A 22,495-nucleotide genomic window follows, 5' to 3' on the forward strand; every position below is an offset into this window, starting at 1 on the left:
TGAAAATTTCAAATAAATACTCCAAGTGATTTCATTGAAGATGGTCTGTAAAGCCCCTTTAAAAGCACATTCATAGGAAAAGGGTTATAGCTAAGATTTAAAGGCAAATATCCTGAAGAATCATAAAAATCATTGGTCTTACAATGTTTGCCTACATTGAGGTCCTGGACTCCCTTGGGAGCATGAGCTAAAATGCCAGGATCATTTTCCCATGGGGTTCCATAGCTGCATAGGACATCTCTGTGTGGAGCTACCAAGAGAACAATGCTACCAAGACTCATGCCTTGATTTCAGATCTTCTCTTGCCCTCTGCAAATGCTTAGGATTTTTCTTTGCTCAGATCACTTATCTTACCCTATATCTTGCCATCCAAGTACATCTCTGATGCATAGGAAGGAAACACAATGTCTCCCATGGAGTCTATACCAATCCATTCCCTCCTCAGGAATTAAATGCTTATATCAGCAATATATATTAACTAACACAACATCTTAACTTTAAGAGGATATTTTTCTTTTGCCCCTTTAGGACACTCTTCATTCACTCTTCTGATAAAAGTAGCTATCTTTTTCCTCTTCCTTTCTCCTCCTTCTGGCCTTGCCCCTTGTATTAGTGTTCTGCAGCTGCTGTAACAAAATACCACAAATTGGGTGGCTCAGACAACAGAATTTTAGTGTCTCATAGTTACGGAGACTATAAATCCTAGGATAAAATGTTGGTGGATTTGATTTCTTCTGGAGGCTGTGAGGAAGAATCTGTTCCATGTCCTTCTCTTAGTTTCTGGTAGTCTGGCATTCCTTAGCCTGCAGATACATCACCTAATCTCTGGCTTCATCTTCACATGGCATTCTCCCAGTGTGTGCCTCTTTGTCTAAATTCCCCCCTTTTATAAAGACACGGTCATATTGGATTAGAGCTTACCCTAGTGACTTTATATTAACCTGATAATCTGCAAAAACCCTATTTCCAAATAAGGTCACACTCATAAGTATTGGTATCATAATTCCTATATCTTTGGGGAGAATACAGACTAACCCATAAACTCCCCTCTTTTCTAGGAAAACAACCAATGCTTTCAATGGCTACTGTTACTACTAACACTACTTTAGCTTTTTTTCCTCTTTTTTTTTTTTTTTGACTTTTTGTTTGATTTTGATTTTTACACCCTAGCACTCTTACAGGTTGATTAATCAGGCAGTTAATTATATTTATTTATTTATTTGTTTAGTTTTTGGTACCAGGGATTGAACTCAGGGGCACTCAACCACTGAGCCACATCCTCAGCCCTATTTCATATTTTTATTTAGAGACAGGGTCTCACTGAGTTGCTTATTGCCTCACCATTGTCCAGGCTGGCTCTGAACTCTCGACCCTCCTGCCTCAGCCTCCCAAGCTGCTGGGATTACAGGGGTGTGCCATCGCTCCCGGCACATTTATTTATTTTCTAAATTTTTATAGCAGTAAAATCATTGTGGATTTATAAAAAGTAAAACTAAAAAGAAGAAGATAAAACCTACTTATAATACCAACAAGTGGGTTAGAGATAATGGTATCAAAGATGAACTGTATTTCATTGAATTTAAGATATTGCTGATTTTTAGAAGAGACCTAACTTCAAAATGTGAGAAATTCATACTTTAGAATCAAAGAAACAGTGAAAACACACACACACACACACACACACACACACACACGGGAGGGGGCGGGGGAGGAAGATACCATATATATCTGGAATCACAAAGTTCCATAAAAATATTCCAAATTCCAAATGTATTTTTTTAATACTTTTTAGTTGTGGATGGACATAATACTTTTATTTTATTTTTTTATGTGGTGCTGAGGATCGAACCCAGTGCCTCACACATGCTAGACAAGTGCTCTGCTGCTGAGCTACAGCCCCAGAGTCCCCAAATGTATTTTTGAAATCTATTTTTCCCAAGCACTGGATGAAATATCTTCTTAAGATATTGCATATGTTTAAAAACTATGTTTGGTGATTGCAATTCTTACAGTGTAGCACTTGAACATTTGTGCATTTTTCCATTTTTTTTCCTGTTTTAAATTACATTGAAATGAACATCATGATATAGAAATCCTATGTAATTGGATTGTTTCCTTAGGATAGATTCTAGAACTGAAGTTAGTGAATCAAAGAACAGATTTTTTTTAATTGCTCTTCTTAGTATTGCCAATTTTTTAAAAGAATTATATTTCATTTTTAAAATATTTTTTTAGTTGTTGATAGACTTTTATTTAATTTATTTATATGCAGTGTTGAGAGTCAAACCCAGTGCCTCACCCATGCCAGGCTTAGTGCGCTACTATTGAGCCCTAGCCCCAGACCCAACCCCAAGAAATTTATTTCATTTTATGTTACCATTGAGCATACTGTATATAAAATCCCAATTGAAAGCATATGATTTCCATGCTCATTTTTTCTTTCTCCTTTCCTCCTTTTTTTCTTCCTACCATATCTCTTTTCTCCATCTCATTCATATAATTAAAAAAAATTAGTTGTAGGTGGATACAATGTCTTTATATTTATTTATTTATTTAATGCGGTGCTGAGGATTGAACCCGGGGCCTCACATGTGTGAGGCAAGCGCTCTACTACTGAGCCACAACCCCAGCTCACGTTCATATAATTTGATATATGAAAAAAGATCTATTGCTTTGTTCGGTATTTCTTCAATTACTTACACATATGAAAGCTTTATTTTTAATTTCTGGCTTTTCAGGCATTTAGATTTCTTTTTTAGTGAATTGTGTATTAATATTATTTACCTGTTTTTACCAGGTCCAAACAATTTTCATATCAATTATTTGATTTCTTCAAATATGAATTTTTTAAAATTTTCTTATTGCAATGCTTTTTATAGCTTGTTATGTTTTTAATTTGTTGATATTCTTTTTGACATGCAAAACTGTACCAAATGTTGCATAGTTTCTGTATCAATATTTAAGTTTACATTTATTTAAACTTGGAAAATAGTTAATTATTTACTAGAGCTTCAACAAGGCTCAGTGGAAGGAGGTTAAATTCAGAAGATTAAATGAAAACATTTTCTAAAAGTTACACATAGCATTCATTGAAAGCTTTCTATTATCAGACTCTGTGATTAGGACTTTATACTCTCCTTAAAACAACCCTAAAAGATTCTTTCCAATATTTGTTGAAATTTGAAATCCACTAAATACTGTGATAGGTGCTGGTGAAATAGAGGAAAAGCACAATCACTCTTGGGAAATATTTCAGAAAAGGAGGCAAGTAAAATCAGATCAACCAATAATTATCTAACAAGTGTTATAGTGCTAGGAAAAGAGGAATCAATTATGCCTGTGTTTTGCTCTAAACTTGTATTCTGCCCTTATTCTCTGAATCCTTCCTTTAATTCTAACAAACCTTCCCCAGAACTGGAGAGTGCCCTCCTCACGTGACTACAGAGCTTTGTGCCTATAAATGATTTCCTGCTTTTACCCTCTCTGCTCTGAGTATGAACTGATTTTCTTCTGAGCAGTAATCTTCTGTGTATCTTTTGGACAGGAAAAGAAGAGGTAGTCTGAAGGAGAGGGTGTCTCTCAGGTTCCCAAACAGACCCTGATAAGGTTGGTTTATGTTAACTCCAAAGTGTTTGCTCTTTGTCCCTTTACATGAGTTATATAGCCACTTCTTTCTGAGTCTCCATCAAGGGACGAGAAAACTTACTTCCTAAGAGTTAAAATGCTTTACTTTTAAACTTGTATGATTGTAAAGTGCTTTCATGTCACTTGATGGCATCACAAATTGCAGGTAACCTTAAAGTCCCTTTGGTCTGATCACTTGTCTACTCAACTCTTGAGGGAGAGGGGTGGTATCGTCAATGTGGCACAGGTGTAAGTTGACTCTTGATCCAACCATTTGCAACCTGCGTGTCCTGGACAAGCTTGTTGAGCTTGTGAAACCTTCATTTCCTAAAAATGGAAACAATAATAATAGTGCTTAACTCCTAGAATTTTGGGGTCATCTGATTCAATAGATAATATAAACAATATATGTTGTTGCCCCAGAAAAACTGATCCTTTGACGTTCAGTTAACCAAATTTATTGAGCATCTGCCATGTACCCCAGACCAGTTTTAAGTGTGAGGTAGACAGTAGTGAATTGTGACCATAACAGTTATAATAAATAAAGTCCTTCTCTTCCTGGAGTTTGTATGAGATTAGAAGAAACAGATAATACTCAAATAAATATAAACCTATGCTACAGTTTCAGATATCAATACGTTTAATAAAGTCAAACAGGATAAAGGGAAAGGAATAGGAGATGCTACTCAATGAAGACACTAGGGAGGCTTCTTTGGGCAGGGGACACTTGAACAGAGACCTGAATAAAGGAAGGCATAAAACGTGGATTTCTGAGAGAAGAACATAGCTTGTGAGTAGCTGTGAAGAAAAGATGATCCAGAAATAGAGGAAAATATCTGATTTATCCATTTTGTGCTCCTTGATGAACTTTATTTTAGTACAACTGTGGTGGAGACTGGGCTTTTTGGGTGCTTGTCATTACATGGGTTACACTCACTGATGAACTGACTGGGTTAAGTGACCTTCGAAGAGCAGAGGGAATTTGATTCCAGTTTTGCTTGTGTAAGTCAAGCTGTCATTCACACAGGCTCTGCAGAGCTTGAGAGCCTGGAATTTGAACCTGAGTAGTAAACTAGCTGAGCTATGTGGTAGATATCAGAGATCTCCAGTTTATCTGGCAAGTAGCTGCCAAGACTGAATCACATCAGAAGTGGTAAAGTGTACCATGCAAAAGTGACTGCCCACAACAGGTAACGATATATTTTAGGCAGATTGGTTTCCTTTCCTTTTTTTTTAAAAAATCTTAGATTTGCTGTCTTACAAGTTAAAAAAGCCGGGTGGGGCTGTGCATGCCTGTAATCCCAGTGGTTTGGGAGGCTGAGGCAGGAGGATTGTGAGTTCAAAGTCAGCCTGAGCAAAAGTGAGGTGCTAAATAACTCAGTGAAACCCTGATTCTAAATAGAATACAAAACAGGGCTGGGGATGTGGCTCAGGGGTCGAGTGACCCTGAGTTCAATCCCTGGTAACCGCCCAACATGTTGAAGGAAATGTTGATTAAGTGCCTTTCATATTTCATATTAAGTGCCTTGCATAATTAGATGTGTCTCATTTAATTCTTATAATAACCCCAATATATTTTTATTATTCAAATGAGGAAAAGAAGGCTCAGAGAAGTAAATAATTTGCCCAATATCACACAGATAATATCCAGCATAATCAGATCATTGTCACTCCAAAACCCATGAGTTTCTGCTCAATAACATTGCTTTCCTCTGGCAGGAATTTTTTTTGCCTTATTTATCAATAGAACATTTTCTTTTGAACTTAAACAATGTCTCCCTGTTGAGAGCCACAGCCGAAGGGGCCCCAGCAAACTTCCAGCTGCCGGCTGATGATTGGCTCACAGTGGCCCCAGCAACATCTAGCTGATTGGCTCCTCTGCGATGATGCTCATTGGGCTGTTTCCCTGCCCTTTCAGACCACGGAGCTGCTCATTGGGGGACTTTTTTGGCTCCGCCCACGTGACCCAGCCAATCGGCCTCAAGAGCAGGAGGATTGTGGGAGGTGGAGAGAGGCTTGTGTTGGAGAGAGAGGCTTGTGGGAAGCCGGTGGTGGCAGTTGAGGCTCTGAGGGTTTTTCCTGAGAGGCTGTTTTGTTTGGCGTGTGTGGTTCTAAAAATAAAGTTAGTTTCTTTTGACAAGTGGCTCCTGATTGTGCCCAGCCAGACTGCGGCATTTTGTCTCCCAAAGGAGACTCCTCAAGGCTTCGTGTAGTGTTGTGGGTTGAAGAAGAGGGAATTAGGAATGTTTGGAGTGCCAATCCAATAATTCTCACACCACCAAGAAGTCCTCTTTGAAGATATAAAAGCTGACTCTGTTTGACAAACTTTCTTATGTGTCAGTTGTCTCTCTCCCCATCCCAACTCTTTATCCCTTGAACTCGAATGAGGAGACACAGAATAGGTCATCTTAAGGGTGTGGTTCCTTTGGGGAAACTGTCATAGTTTAGTTTGACTATTGACCTATCCTGGATTCAAGTATGCAAATCACATACAAATCTGTTTTCAGCCTCTCCCATAATTGCCTATTGTACATCTACTTCATATTTACCTATCAGTGAATGGTATAGCTTCTTCAATAGTGGCTTAAACTGGAAACTAGTGTTTATTCTAGATTCAGCTCCTGAATCCTTGCATATTAAATTTTCCCCAAGTCCTGTCAAATCCTACTTTTTTTTTCCTTAATGATTTTTATTAGGCATCTTTATTCCCTTACCCCATTCTACTTGAAATCCACTTCATGGGTTCAACCCCCCAGTCCCCCAAACTATACTCAGGTCTTTGCAGAAACTTAAAATGATGACATATTCAATCTTCTGTTCCAAGAGCATCCCTCCAGTGGCCTTTCTAAAGGTTAAGTGATGTGCCTGCAGCTTCCACAAGCCCTTCAAGTTCTCAGGATGTAACACACACATGCACTTCTCCGATCATGAATTAATTTTTAAGAGTTCTCATTGCTGCTTAGGCTGGCCGTTAACTTCTGGGCTCAGGTGATGATCCTGCCTCAGGCTAGCGTACTAATACACTAGCTGAGTTATGTGGTAGATATCAGAGATCACTCCTTTGCTTAAAATTTCTTGCATGTTCCTTCATGCCCAAGCTGATTCTTTGTACTTTTATTTAAAAGGTCTCCAATCTGGACCCAATTATGCTATCCAGATAAAAATGTCCATCCGGTAAAAGAGAAATGAAGCAGATCCAAACAAATCAAACTTCACTATTTCTACATTTGGTTTTCTATATAGGGCCTTGTGCCCATGGCTAGAGAGGCTTGCTATTTAGGACCTCAGTACTCATTCCTTTGGCATGTAACTGTCCACAAGACGCCATCTGGAGCCACACTGCACTACTCTGGGAAGCTGAAGCAAGTGGATTCAAAGTTTGAGCAGACACTCTCATATAGCGCAGACTTGCAGCCTCAAAAGCAAATCTTACTTCTGTGTGTGTGTGTGTGTGTGTGGTGCTGGGGATTGAACCCAGGGCCTTGTACATGAGAGGCAAGCACTCTACCAACTGAACTATATCCCCAGCCCAAATCTTACTTCTTAAATCCACAATTTAACCATGTAATGTTAACTCCATTGTTAACTAATAGTTGACATGGTTTAATAGTATTAACTATATCTCCAGAGTTGACAGCAAATTAGCCACTTACTATGAAGCCAATGAGCATCCGTGTCCTTATCTCTAAAGGATAGTGTATTAGTTTGCTATGGCTGCTGTAACAAATTTTCACAATCTTGGTGACTTACAACAATAAAAATATATTTTCACGGTTCTGGAGGTCGGCAAGTGTGAAATAGGTGTCAGTGGGCTAAAACTAAGACCTTGATAAGCCTGCATTTCTTCTGCATATCTTTCTTCTCCATTCCTAGAGGCTTCCTGCACACCTTCATTTGTGGCTTGCTTCTGTCTTTAAAGCAAGCCATGGCTGGTTGAGTCTTTCTTATATAATGTCACTCTTATATTGACTCTTCTTTTGTTTCCTTCTTCCACTTTAAGGAGTCTCATAATTTCATTGGACCTATTTAGATAATCCAATATATTCCCTCTAGCTTAGGATCAATGATAAGCAAATTTAATTTTTTCTGCAACTGTAATTGTCCTTTGCCATATTCACATGTTACAGGGATGAAGACATGAACTTCTTTGGGTCACACTCTTCCTGCTACAGGAAACTACCTCATAGGTTATTGAGAAGATTCAACAGATATACCTATAAAGTGCATTACAGTGTTAATCATGATGTAAGTACTCAGTAAATGCTAACTTATTGGTGTGATTATTAACTTGTATTTTCAGTCTCTCCTTTGTTACCTCCCAGACTACCTGTCATACTGGACTCACCATTATATTTTTAAAAGACCAATGTCATCACACTCTCCGCATGCTTATGGTCTGGTTCCCCCTCTGTCCTTCTGTCCCATGTTTTCTATGTATCAACTCATTGTTTTCTACTTGTTGATTTGCTTACCTTCCACTAGAATATAAGTGGTTCCGTGGACCATAACATTGGGAGCCTGTTAGAAAGGTAGAACCTAAGCCTCTCCCCCATCAAATGATACAGACTGCACATTTTATCAAGATCCCCAAGTGATTCATAATGTATGTTAAAGTTTGAGAAGAACTGTTCTCAAATACAAATAAATGCCTGGTAAACAGTAGGTACTCCATAAATGTTTATTTAATAAAGTCACAAATACCAGGCATTGTGTTAGGTGCAAGAAGTATATAAATAGCAGATGTGATTTTCCACAGCTCCTTGATTATCTGTCGCGACTTCTTGCCCGCAAGGAAGACGCAACACTCAGGAATCTTCTTTCAGTAGTTTATTTCAGGCCCTTGATAGTTCTTCTTCTCTCTCTCGGATCCCCTCCCAGCCTTAATAAAGCATCTCAAGCCCCAATGCAAAGCAGCCACGTGGAGCTTTCTCATAGGGTGATGAAAAGTCATGCGCCAACTCTCCCAAATAAGGAGTTGTTTGTCACAGACCACAGCGGAGCCAGCGCCATCTTGTAATGGCGACCATAATTTGCATAAACGGCAGAAGCGGCTCACCACAATTATCACCTGTTCTTACGTTTCTTTGCAGCTCTGTGTAGCCTACATGATGGTCATCTCAGATTGGCTTACAGGTAGGAGCTTAAACTCTCCCAAAATTACACATGGGGCACATTGGAGTCCAGTTAGGCAAGGGATTCTTTTTTCCTTAGCATCATATTTCAGCACATGGCACCATAAATATCTTTGAATGAGTGAATCCATATTTTCTTTCCCCACTGGGGGATTCCACCTTAATGAAAGAACTGTATTCAGCTCAAATCCGCTCAGGAAAGTACTGTTTTCACCCAAAGAAACAGGATATGTGTCCCCTGTCACACAATAGGAGACTGCTTATACCGAAAAACACACATACAGCGGCTCTGCAAATGGAATAGTCAAAATGAGAGAGAGGGAGGGAAAGCAGCCTGGCTTGTCACCAAGTAGGGAAGCCATTTGTGGGCCAGTAGTTCTTGATGGAAAAGCATTGGCATGGTCTCTGTCATGAAAATGAAAATACTCTTTGAACATGTGCGGAAACAGACCCTGAGGGGAAGGGTTCTGGTCCAAGAAAACATGGCAGACTGAACTGGAATGGAAAGAGCATGAGACGGAGAAAAGTGGACCAGGAGATTTGAACAATGGAGGAAGCCCCCAACCCAGGAGCCCATGGAATCCCAGTGGCTAAGGACTTTTATCAGTTCCTTTGCAAAGAGAAATTGGAAATCAATACCCTTCTTCACAGGATTGGAGCTATGTAGTAACCAGTGCTCATCCTGCCCTTTGATGTGTTGTGGCGGAGTCCTGGCTTAAACAGTGCCTACAACTACTGCTATAAATAGCCATTTGCTCCAGGTGGACAGAGGAGACAGGTGCTCCATGCTGGCACACCAGCTCACCCTCTTCCCTTCACTGGTTTGATAACATTTGCTTTTCTGTACGAGTGCTCTTTGTGGTACATCTGCACACGCTGTTCTCCACCTTGAATGTTCTGGGTCCTGCGTTTCTGCTCACTATTGCATTTCCTTTTAGAGACACCATAAACATCACCTTTTCTTAAAGTCTTTCTTGACTTTCCCAAAGTGCGATTTTGTCATTACTTCCTCTGTCCCATAGCCTTTGTGCACACCTCTGTTATAACATAAAGTCACTTGTTTACTTTCTTTGTTCTTCAGGTAAACAGTGAACTATGGCAGGCATAAATTGCATCTAATTCTCGCATCTCCCCCCGACCCCCCACCGACTCCCAGAAATCGCCAGTGTGTGGTAGGCATCTATAAATGTTGGCAGACATGGGTCTCATCGCCAGCACAGGCAGGCATGCCTCACCAGTTTTTGGGGGAAGGGAGAGTTGACTTGCCGAGGACAACTTGTGCCCTTTGGACATGAGTAATGGGTATTGGACTGCAAGTGGTTGGTAGCTGCTGTTTTGTACAGGAGAGATTACTCTGCTAAAATAATCCAGTGTGATTAGAAGAAAGACAAAGCTCTCGGTTTTCTGATGAATCAACAACAGTTAAGCCGTCCCCAGTGACCTAGTTGCCAAACGGTTTGTGTAAGCCAATAATATTGTAACACTGACTTTTAAAATTTTTGATCATTAAATTTTTGAATTTTCACCTTTGCCTGGAATACGGGCCCAACTAAAAGTAAATCAAAATTCTGCCCTTAGAAAGGTATTCAGTATAGTCATTTTGAAGACATTGCAAATAGCACGCTACACATTGATCTAAGCATGTAAGTTCCCTCCCTCCCTTCCTTCTTTGCTTCCTTTGTCTTCCTCAAATATTTATCAAGCATTTATATTCTGGCAGGTCCTGTTTTAGACATGGGGATACAAAGCGAAGAAACCACAGCTCCCAGCTTGCCCCTCCTCCCCCAGTTGCTTTCTTTCCAGGGCTTTTCCCTTGAAAAAAAAAGGGAAAAGACAGAGAGGGTGTTTGAAATATGTAAAAATGAATGGATAGTAAGAGTTGGCGGCTGGTGATTAGCTTGTGTCAGTTGAGACAGAAAGCACTTAGGAAGGTAAATGTTTCCATCTGATAGTAAAGTTTATTATTTAATTGCCATCAATTCAGAGTGTATTAATTGCTCTGACCATACTCAGAATGAATCAAAGGAATATGAGATTTTGGCCCCTGCCCTTGAGAATTTCATCATTAGACCTCTATCTTCTTGGGAATTTAAGTTCTTTGCCAACACGATGAAAGATAGCATTATTATGGTCTGAAGGAAGGCTGGGAGAAAGGCTCTAAGGCTCTGATTTGCTAGTCGAGACCAGTAACTCCCAAAGTGTGATGCCCAGACCAGCTTTTTTATCGTCACTAGGGAACTTGTTAAGAAGGTAGATTTTAAGGCCTTAATTCAGGGCTACTGAATCCGAACCCCTGGGTGGATTCTGATGCATGCCCAAGTGTGACTGAGAACTGTAGCTCCTGTAGACACCCTTGATATTTGCAGTATGGTCTTGGACTAGCAGCAGCTGCATCCCACGGGAGCTTGTTAGAAATGCAGTCTCAGGCCCCACTCCAAAGCTACGGAACCAGTATTCCCAGGTGATTCACATGCATGATACATTTTGTGAAGCACTACTTCAGACTGGGCTGTGTCATGAAGAATCTTGAGCCAGGGTTGTGACTCCTCCCACCTCCCTCATCAGAGCACTGAGGCATGCTTTAAAGGCTGCTCCAAGCCACCTCCTCTGTGCTGGTGTGATGCTGTCATGAATAGGCATTTTGCAAGCTCAGAGAACACCGAGGTTTCTTGCAGAGCAGGCTCTTCTCTTGTCCCTGAAGGCTGGGGGTGGTATTATTTAAAACATAATCAGTTTGCCAGCAGGTAATAGATTGCTATTAAAATTGTTTAAGTGTCAGGGAACTCCCCGCTTCTAAAGTTATGATTAACTTTTCTATCTGACGGAAGGGTAATAAAAATTTCCGACATCAGTGAGTCAAACAGATTTCTAAAACAATACGTAATGGGAGAAATTTGGGATTTCTCAGCCTAGTGTTACCTCGGCATCAGGAAATGTGGGCACAGACAAATTGATTAATAAAAACTTTATTTCTTCCCCCATTGGGTTAGGAAATAGCTGCCCCCCCCCCCCACCATCCTAGCTGCCTAGCTCTTCTTTGAGCTCTCCCTAGAGCTCATGACTCAGCATCAGCAATCAGAATGCTCCTATCTGGCACATCAGGAGCCCCCATTTTAACTAATGTGGTTTGTATCTCTTTTGATTGGCTAGTCACTTATTAGATATGATCAGTCCTCACCGAGCACAGATTTTTACATTTGTGAATATGCTTAGTTCATAAAATATACCTGTAATCCTCAAATCAATACCTGTGGTGCTCTCCTGGTCATTCAAGGGCATGTGCAGAGTAGAGAAAAATTTGAGTCATTCAATATAACATGGTCACAGGTTCTGAGTTTAACCAGCAAGCACTACCTAATATTCATGAAATAATTCCTGCCTGACACAAACTCTTTCAGGCAGGCAGAGAATCATGTCATGAGTTGAGCATAACCTTGATGTCCAATTTGATAAAGTGTGAATAACAACCTCACAGAATGATGCCAGCCATTACTATAGAAGCAAAATGTTAGACAAGCAAATCCAGTTATGCGTTTAGAATATAACAGGAAAAAAAATGGATTTTTCCCAGAAACATAAGAGTGACCTCACATTAGAAAAGGTTTTAGTGTAATTATCCACCTTAATAAACTTAGGTCATTGTATCTGTAGATACAAAAGAAATTTTGATGACCTTCAATAATATTCATAATTTTAAAAAAGAAGAAAAACTCCTAACATATGAAGACTAGAAAGGAATTTCTTTAGCCTAGTGCAGAGTACTTCCTCCAACTCCCCCAATGTTGAAAATGTGACCTGAGGCTTGCAGCCTGGAGAACCTAATTACCGTGATAGCAAGAATTGACGATTTAGAATTTGCTCCAGGGGTATGGTTTATAAATATTTTAATCAAATTATTTACTCTTGGAAGCTTCTCTGAAAATGTAGAGTGCATTACCCAGCATTCCTTTGGATGGTACTTACTAGGTAAGAATGGAGGATAGAATCGTCAAGTGCTGTAGAGATACATTTACGGTGCCTGTGTCTTCACCTTTGCATCTCCAAGGCAGCATTTATTAAGTGTTTCCTGCATACGTTGGATGGATTGTGCATCTTTGTCTCATGGATATCTTCACCATGAGCCAGAGATGAAGCTGTGGGGAGGGACTAGGATCTAGTTAGGGCCCTGGCTGACAGACTTGGAAAATCCAGAAATTCTTTTGATGTCAAATGCTAGAAGTCAAGGATGATAAAGAGGACACGGTCCCTGCCTTTAAGAGCACAGAGACATGAGCAAGACAGACACATAAACAATAATTCCCGCTCTGTAATCACAGCTATATTTGAACTCTCATAGGAGGAGCTGGGGGACTTCGTGGAGAGGAAATGCCTGGCTTTTCCAGGAGGGGTCATAGTGGAGGTAGGAACCGAGTTGACACAGGGAAAGGAGTTTTTGTTGTTGTTGTTTAGAGTTTTTAGTTATTCATAGTAGTTGGGTTCATCCTGACAAACTCATACATGCATGGAGATAGATTTCAGTTCATGATTCCTCCCTTTTCCCTTTTATCCTCCCTCTCCTCTCCCATTCTCCTTCCTCTACTCTACTAGACTTCCTTTTGCTCATGTACTAAATTTATATTTGGTGCATTATGTTATCCTATCCTTCTCTTTCCCTTCCCTTTATTTTACTCTAACTTCCACAAAAGAGAGAAAACATTTGACCTTTGAGTTTCTGAGTTTGGCTTCTTTCACTTAGCATGATATTCTTCCATATCCACCCATTTTCCAGCAAATGCCATCATTTCATTCTTCTTTATGGCTGAGTAGAACTCCATTGTGTGTGTATATATATATATATCTCAATCACAATTTCTCAATACATTTGTCTATTGATGTGCATCTGGTTTGATTCCATAATTTAGCTTTTGTGAATTATGCTCCTAAAAACAATGAGGTGGTTGTGTCTGTGTAGTATGCTGATTTTAGAGCATTTGGGAAAATATCAAGGAGTAGGAGGACAGCTGGGTCATTTGGTGGTTCCATGCCTAGTTTTTTTTTGAGTCCCAGAGTGGTTGTACTAATTAGTCTACAATACCACCAACAATGTACAAGTGTACATTTTCCCTCACAACCTCACTAGCATTTATCGTTGTTCATATTCTTGATCATTGCCATTCTGACTGGAGTGAGATGAAATCTTGTAGTTTTGGTTTGCATGGAAAAGGAGTCTTTTAGGTAGCTCTTTAGGCAAGAGTGTGAGGTTAACGTCTGAGCTGAGTGACAGAATTCCTGGCAGAGGGAGGAATTAGCAGAAACATTCAGGTGTACCCAACATGTGTGTGTAGTGCTTGGGTGGTGTGGTGGGTGGTTTGCATGTTATGTGTTTGTGCATTATGGTGTGTGTATGTGGTGTGTAATTTGTGTGCTGAGTGTGTATGTGATGTGACATCTATGTACTATGGCATGTGATTTTGTGTGTGTGTGTGTATGTGTGTGTGTGTTGGATGCCTGTAAGGTGGTTGGGCAGGTATGAAGGGGGAAAATGTTGCAGATTGGGGAGAGGATGGTGCACTTCACCTTGTAGACTATCATGGAGTGAGTTTAGGAAAGTTACTCTGACAGCAGAGAGAAGGGTGAATGGGTAGGGAGATCTTTTGGGAACATTAATGCTAGTGATAACTCAGCTTCATCTGACTTTACAGAAAAGTCTGTGTGCCCTGGGATCTCAACAGGCAAACCAATATCTATAGTCTGGTTCCCTAAATTCAACCTTTTTAGACTTGACTAGGCTCATGCATCTCCTTGCTGAAATGCAAATGATGATTCCAAGGTTTAGGGGGTGTCTAGTCTCTGTAGTTCAAAAACATTCCTGGGATGCCGATGCCCTGGTCCACAGGCACAATTTGAGGAGCAAGTCTCCAACTTATCTGCATACTAACAGCCTGGGTTTTTTTTAAAAAAAAGAATCATGTGCTACACTAGAGATTCTGGTGTCATATGTGCAGCTATCGGGTGTGACCTGGGCATTGGAAATTTAAAAAGTGTCCCAGATGAAGGACCAGATTTTTTTTTTGTTTTAAACATTCCAAATTTCTTGATACTTTAAAAAAACATATAAAAATACATTAGTAGAAAAATAAACTTGAGGGAAATAAATACTTGCAAGTATAAGCCCTAATTTAAAAATATTATTAGATTCAACAAACACGAAATGTCTCGTGTCAGGTTACTGTATGGGTTCTGTTTGCTTACTCTTCTTTTCTGGACTATTCTTTTTGGTGATCAGTAACCCACAGCAGACCTGTGGATCCAGCCCATGGATCACAAGCCAAGCAGCACCAGAGGACACTCACATTGAAGACCACCCGAGGTGTAAGGTGGACAGGGTGGGGGCTTCAGTGTCCAGCGAGAGAAGAAGCAAGTGCCTCACCCTGGGCTGGCTACCAGTGGCTGGAGCTGACTGATGGAATGAGATTTCCTGTCCATGTGCTTCTAGATGCCATGGTACCTGGGGAGATCCAGGGGATGCCAACGGATTGCTGGTGGTGGTGATGGCTTTGCCTGGCCGAATCATTGTGGAAGAGCAAGAAGGGAAACTGCCTGGCCTCATGGATCTTTTCCTGTAAATCTTCTCTTTCTGCCTTCCAGGCTTATCGTAATATAGGTACTGGCTTTAAATTACCCCCTTGAGAACGGCGCCAGGTGCCTCTCCCACGCTATATTTTGCAACAAGCCTTGTTATTTCATACATGTTATTTTCTTTTCCATGCCTTAAAATGCTACCTTAAACCCCCACACAATGTTGCATAGAAGTAGTGAAAGTAATTGAATGTCTTTAAATTGTTTCTGATTTTAAGAAATACATTTAATGTATTACCATTTTGCTCTTATTTGGGGGAGGTGGGATGGTTGGGGAATACTCTTTGTTAGGTAAGGAAATTCCTTTCTAGTCTTGATATGTTAGTTTTTCATCTTTTTTTTTTCACACTGTGAATGTCATTAAAGTTCATCAAAATTTCTTTTATCTATTGAGATGGTCAAATAGTGATCATATAGGTTTAATAAGATGAAGAATTACACTAAAAAATTCTCTAATATCAAACCATTATTACAATGCTGGGAAAAAACAGTTTGTTCCTGTTTTATTTTATGTACATTACTGAATTTTCTTTTCTAACTTTTTAATTAGCAGGGGTTTTTTTTCCTTAGCAGATTGGCTTCTGTAGTAATGAGTGCAATTGTCCTGGGATTTTTCTGACGTGTATTTGATCCGATTGGACCTCAAAGTTATGCTAAATGATTCAGTTAACCTGAAAGTTTGAGTGAGACTGAAATTATTTGTTTCATGAATATTTGATAGAGCTTGCTGGTTAAACCCTTGAAGTCTGAGGTTTAGATTGTTGGAACTTCATTAGTTAATTCAAATTTCCATAATGATGGTAGTGTTTACTGACATCAGGAAGGTAAATGCTTCCACTGCGGCCCAATATCAAGCTACCCACAGTTTCACAATCAGCTCACAGAATTCCTTTCTATTTAGTGATTGATTCTTGGATCAACTCTAGTCTGAGATAGCTTCAGGGCAAGAATTTAGAGCTTCTATGTCTGCCGTGATTTTGTTTTTTAATGGAAATAAGTGTTACTTTTTTTCCCCCTTGAAATTTGTCCATTTCTTCTTTTCCAATTTATTGTTATAAAATTGTTTATATTATACTCTCAAGTCCATAAATGTCTTTTTCAGTCTAAGCATTATGTGGGGGGGGGGAGCTGTTTATTTTCTTGATCCATTATTCTAATGGTTTGGCAACTTCTGTTTTTGTTGGTCCTCTCTCTCTGTCTTTTACACTGTATTGACATTTACTCATCTTTATTTTTTCTTCCATCTCTACTTTCCCTGGGTTTATGCTATGCCTTCTAACTTAAGCTGGGTGCTTTGTCAGCCAGGATTTTGGCAAGAAATAGCATATTCAAAGGCTGAAGAGAATTTAGTAAAAGGATATTTACATAGATGCCTGGGCTAAAGAGACCCCCAAAAGAGAAATTGCCTGGAAGTAGCAACAGTAGAAAGCCATCACCATACCTACCTTGGGAGGGGGAAATGGATCCTTTTCAGACCCCTGATAAGAATGGTGGCTGCTCCAGCAAACCCATCACCTTAGGCAAAGTCTCTAACCAAACCATGGCTCGGTAAGCAGGGAACAGTGGATAGAATTCTTGTCTCTTCCAAACCTCCATTGAGTGTCAGTATTGCTCATAGAGTAAACCTAACTAAAAGTCAACCGGCAGGTAGCTGGGAGAATGCAGCCCTCACACGTCAGTCTTTTAGGGTCACAGAACAAGAGAGAAAAGGGCAACCAATGGATCTAGTAGGGCAAAATGAAAGGAATGTCAGAGGGATGTGGCTCATTTATTTTCATCTCCTCACCCCAGTTTGTGAGTTTAGAGCTATATGCTTTCCTCTAAGTACCACTTTGGCTGCATCTCAAAAATTGTAAAATGTGATGGTAATTTATTATCGTTGCTAAATGTTTTGTAAACTCTGTTAAGATTTCTTCTACAACCTTGTGAATTATTTAGATGTATGTCTATTTCAAATCCAAGGGCTTTGTGGCTCTCTTTTTGGTATGGATTTTTAACTTCATCACTCTGTGACCTGAATTGGTCTGTTTGACACTAGTTCTTGGAAATGTTTTGAGACCTGATTTCTGTTCTAGTATGTAATGTTCTCTATGTGGCTGAAATGATTGTATTGTAGTGTTTGGTTGCAGTATTCTGAATATATCTACTAGTTTCCATTAAATTACCTACTTGTTTATTCAAATCCTCTAATTACTGATTTTTGACTTATTGACCTATGAATTACTGGGAAAAATGTACTAAAATCTGTCACTACAATATGATTTTTTTTCTATTTCTCTTGCTTTCTGTCAGAATTTGCTAACACATTTGAAAAACATTGTTTTTTGAATTTTCAAAAATATTTTATTAGGAAGGATTTAGAGTTGATATTTGTTTCGGGAGTATTCAAGTTGTCATAATATGTTCTGACCATATCACGTTTTGTTTTTCTTTTTTGTATAAAAGTCTGTTCTGATGAACAATAATGAAGTTCTATTGGTTTTATTTTGGTTAATATATACACTGACTTTTCTCAATTCTTTTCTCTGTAATCATTTTCCTTCTGTAGGATGAATATCCTGTATGATTTTTTTTGTTTAAACTGGGAATTGAACCTAGGAGTGCTTTACCACTAAGGTACACTACATCCCTGTCCTTTTATTTTTTTAAATTTTGAGACAGGTTCTCCTTGAGTTGCTGAGGCTGGCCTTGAACTTGTGATCCTCTTGTCTCAGCCTCCAAAATCGCTGAGATTATAGGCATGCAGCACCACACCTGGCCATCCTTTATAATTTCGTTCTATTGGTCCATCTGTTGTATGTTTGAGAATGTCTTTATTTGTTCATCTTCTTCAAGAATATTTTCCCTAAGTGTATAATTCTAGGTGAACATCTATTCCCCAAGGGAATTATTTCCCTCTCTACTCAACACTAAATTTTAAGGTACAATTTTCCTTGCAGTTTTCAAGGGTTAGATAGGGCTATTGATGAGTGTTAAATCTGTACATGGAAACATATGGAATTTCTTTTATTATAACTTGAAAATAGTCAAATATTAGTGATTTCTCATGGTTCAACCTGATTGTTAACCCTTATGCTCAAATTACTTTTGGGGGTGATTTTGGGAGAATCCCAGCACTGGGTAGAGGGGTTTACTATAGATGAGTCACCTTGGCTAGGCCATGGGCTTTGTCAACTGTCATTCATTCCCTGTGATGCTATGAGAATAGAAATAAATAATTTGGCTAGAAAAATGACTTCCAAGTAAGAACAAACTTTAATATTCAGTTTACTTCTTTCAATTTTTGTTTTTTTTTTAGCCTCTGGATATTCCTTGGTTTCTTGTAAGCCACTCAAACTCCATGTATTTAACAGGTGTTTTGAAAACCTTAGTGGGACCATTAGTTTTCACTGGGACTGTTAGTGCATTCACTCTGACATACTGCCAGGAACAGGAGTATCTCATTGTTCTTCTCTTACATGTTTTTATTGAGATATAGTTCATCTAACATAAAATCCACTCTTTTTGAAGTGTCTAACCCAGTGTTTTTTTTTTTTTTTTTTTTTAGTACAGACACAGGGTTGTATAACCATCAACATTATCTAAATCCAAAATATTTTCATCATCTCTAAAAGAAGCACTATGCCCTTCAGCAGTCACTCTCCAACCCTCTCCCCTACCCACTGGCCAATGTTTGTCTACTTTCTGTTTTTGTGGATTTTCTGTAAAAGAAATAACATAATAGATCACCTTTTTTACTGGCTTCATTTAGCATAGTGTTTCCATAACATCCATGTTGTAGTATATGTCAGTACTTTGTTCATTTTCATGGCCAAATAATTTTCCTTTATATGTATATACCACTTTTTATTTATCCATTCATCTATTGGTGGCCATTGGGGATTTTACTAATTTTTGGCCATCATGAATAATGTTGCTGTGAACATTGCATACATGTTTTTGGGTGGTCATCCATCTTCAGTTCTCTTGAGTATATTCCTGGGAGTGGAATCTTCCACTCAGATGAGGTCAACTGAACTGGGTCCAAGCACCTATTTGAGTGCTGATCTGGTCTTGACCACCTCGGTCTCTGTGGCCTCCTTTCACCCACTTGAACTTCCTCTATCATTCTTGAGCATGCTGCTCCCTCTGGTGGGAACACCATTTTCACATCCTCCTTTCACTTGACCAGTCCTGCTGATCTCAAGTTCACTTCCCCAAGGAAGCTTTCTTGACACCCCCACGAGGCCAGGCTCCAGGTTTATGTGGGTGATTTAGCCTTTTCATTATCTCTTTAGTTTCTTCCAGAGTTATTTTTATAATTTTTATAATTATTTTTATTGTCTTATAATTTTTCTTTTTATAATCTTGCATGTAGAGAGAGGATTTGATTGTACATGTTCCCCCACCCCCCTAGACTGTAAGATCTATAATGGCAGAGAGGATGCCTGTGGTTGTTCACCACTGGGTTCTGAGCACCGAGGGTGGTCTTGGACATTAGTAACCTCTGAGAAGGAAGTGGCTAAATAAGTAGGTAGAATGAAATCTAGTTGTAAAGACAGCACATTAGTTTGCTAAGGCTCTGGTGACGAGGTACCACAATCCGTGTGGCTTAAACCATTAGCATTTGACTCACAGGAGGTCAGTTCCACAGTTTCGGAAGCTGCAAGTCCCAGATTGAGGTGTGGGCAGGGTTGGTTCCTTCTGAGGGCCGCAAGAGAAGAAGCTGTCCCATGTCTCTCCTTGGCTTCTAGATGGTTGTCTTCCCTCTTCACCTCGTCTTTTCTCTATTTATAACCCTGTTCCCAAGGTTCCTCTTTTCATAGGGATAAGAGTCACAGAGATCAGGCCTCACCTTAATGCCAATTCAACTGGATTCCCTCTTCAAAGCCCCTGTCTCCAAATAGGGTCACACCCTGAAGTATTGTGGGTCAGGCACTTAACACGTGAATTTGGGAGCACACAATTCCACTCACATAGATGGTGATAAACTAACCCCTTTAATGACAGCTGGAGTTGGGGTCTGGGAGGGGTGCTAAGTTGGAGGCCAGTTCATAATGTTGTGTGTGTGTGTGGTTTTTTTTTTTTTTTTGTTCTAGTGTTATGGTGAGATTGCAATAAATCACCCAATTGATCTTAAAGCAGGAGATGGAAACTTTATTCACCAGTTGGTGGTCTGGATCCACCATCTGGCAGGCCAAGGGGCAGGCTGCACGTCTACACCCTTCGACCCCCTTCCGGGGCGTAAGTATACCTTTTAGAGTTCAAAACCATGTTAATCATAAGTGGCTGTCGCTATGATTCAAAACTATAAACAAACGTCATGCAATCTAAATTCATAAGCAGAGAGGGAGTGGGTTAAAACGTTCCCTAGTTACAGAATGGTTATAATTGTCTAGACAAACAGTCTCTGACAGGGTACATGTCCAAGAAAAACAGGAACCAAAGAGAGAACGATTCTACACTGTGTAAGAGTTGTCATCTTATGTTGCCAAACGTGCTATGCTAAGCAGCTGCTGATGGGTACAGAGGTGGGGCTTTCCCATGGCAGAAGCAGTTTTTGTATGACGTGGAGTCTCAGGGCAAAATGGAGTCTGTTTGGTCATTGTCCATATAACCTGGACCATAACACCAGGGATCAAACCAAGGGGCACTGAAACACAGAGCCACAACCCCAGCCCTTTTTTTTTAAAAAAAAAAATATTTTTATATTTTGAGACAGGGTCTTGCCAAGTTGCTTAGGGCTTCACTAAGTTGCTGAAGCTGGCTTTGAACTCTTGATCCTCCTTCCTCAGCCTCCTGAATCACTGGGACTATAGGCCTGCACCATCACATCTGGCTCATGTATGTTTTTTTTAAAGGGCCAAGAGCAGGGGAGGCACCTGACTAGTGGGAGTTTGATTCAGGATGCAAACTTTTTCACATAGAGAACGTTGCTCCTTTCTCTTGTCTGAATATTTGCCTTTTGCCTTAGAAGAGTGTAACACTTTGGACCAATGGGATTTAAAAAATAGAATAAAGGTCTAGAGAAGTTGTCTTGGTTTCTTAACTAATCTGTGAAGAAAGTGTTTCGTGGAAATATATTTGAGAAGCACTTTAGACACTTGTTCCTTTTGGGGGGTATTATAAAGCACAATGACATATTAAAGCCTTTGAGAAATTTTACAGTAAGTAGCTAATTTGATTTAATCTGGTATTTCTTGAATTTCTTCTTCTTATCATTGTTATTTTTTTTTTTACCAAGGAATCCCCTTGTTTTGCACAATAATTATTGACATACTGTATTGCTTAACATTCATTTTATAATTTATTAGCTTATTGTATCATTGGGTTGGATAGGTTTGGGAAATGCCAGGGTTCTGTGACTGGGAAAGCAACGTCATTCTTGATGACCACATTTCTGTCTTTCTCTCTTTACAGCACGGGAACTAACTCTCTCTCTCTCTCTCTCTCTCTCTCTCTCTCTCTCTCTCTCACACTCTTCCCATTTATACTGTGCATTTAATCAGTGCTTAGACCTGTCATCTTTAGGTTCTGTATGAATGACAACAGCCCTGGCAGCGACTGCTGTCACAAAACAGAAGTTGGCTGATAGGTATTGGGGTAAATTTGTTATATAGGGAGTTTTTTTTTTCTTCTTCTTCTTCTTCATTCCACTGCTCTCAAAAATACTACAAGCCAAACACAAGACTTTTTCTGGGCCTTCCAGTGACTCAGTGATGATTTGAACACTAGTCATGCATCTGTTGCAAGCTTTTCTTGGTTAAGATCCCAGTTTTAAGAGCCTTGATGGTATAAAATATCACTCCTGAGAGGGAGGTTGATTTTAAAACGACAGAGGAGAGAACAGATCAGTTCCACGTCAAGTCCCTGGCTGCTAACCCCACAGAATTTTCTGAGAATTGCATCCAGATTTACTCTAAGGCATCTGTTCCTTCCCACGTGCCTCCCACTTGAGAGTGGAGAGGCAGACTGCTGGGGGAACCCCCAGTCAGGCAGCTGTGGATGGAGCCACACGTAGGTGAGTGCCATCAGGCGCGGGTGAATCATGGAATTTGGCGTCTGAACGCATTCCTGCCTGTGACAGCAGCCATCGTTATTTTCTTTAAGCTACACCTGGACGTGACTGCTTGACGTGGCCC

The 22,495-nt window shown here is 39.7% G+C and overlaps 1 long non-coding RNA gene across 1 annotated transcript; it reads left to right on the forward strand.

Moving 5' to 3' along the window:
- Positions 1 to 4,592: 4,592 nt before the first annotated feature.
- Positions 4,593 to 18,338, forward strand: LOC125613587. Its single transcript, XR_007344147.1, has 4 exons — positions 4,593 to 4,814; positions 7,752 to 7,869; positions 8,715 to 8,757; positions 15,022 to 18,338. It is a non-coding gene; the product is annotated as an uncharacterized LOC125613587 (long non-coding RNA).
- The last annotated feature ends 4,157 nt before the right edge of the window (positions 18,339 to 22,495 follow it).

The sequence above is a fragment of the Marmota marmota genome, unplaced genomic scaffold, assembly GCF_001458135.2.
Source record: "Marmota marmota marmota unplaced genomic scaffold, marMar, whole genome shotgun sequence".
NCBI classification, from domain to species: Eukaryota; Metazoa; Chordata; class Mammalia; order Rodentia; family Sciuridae; genus Marmota; species Marmota marmota.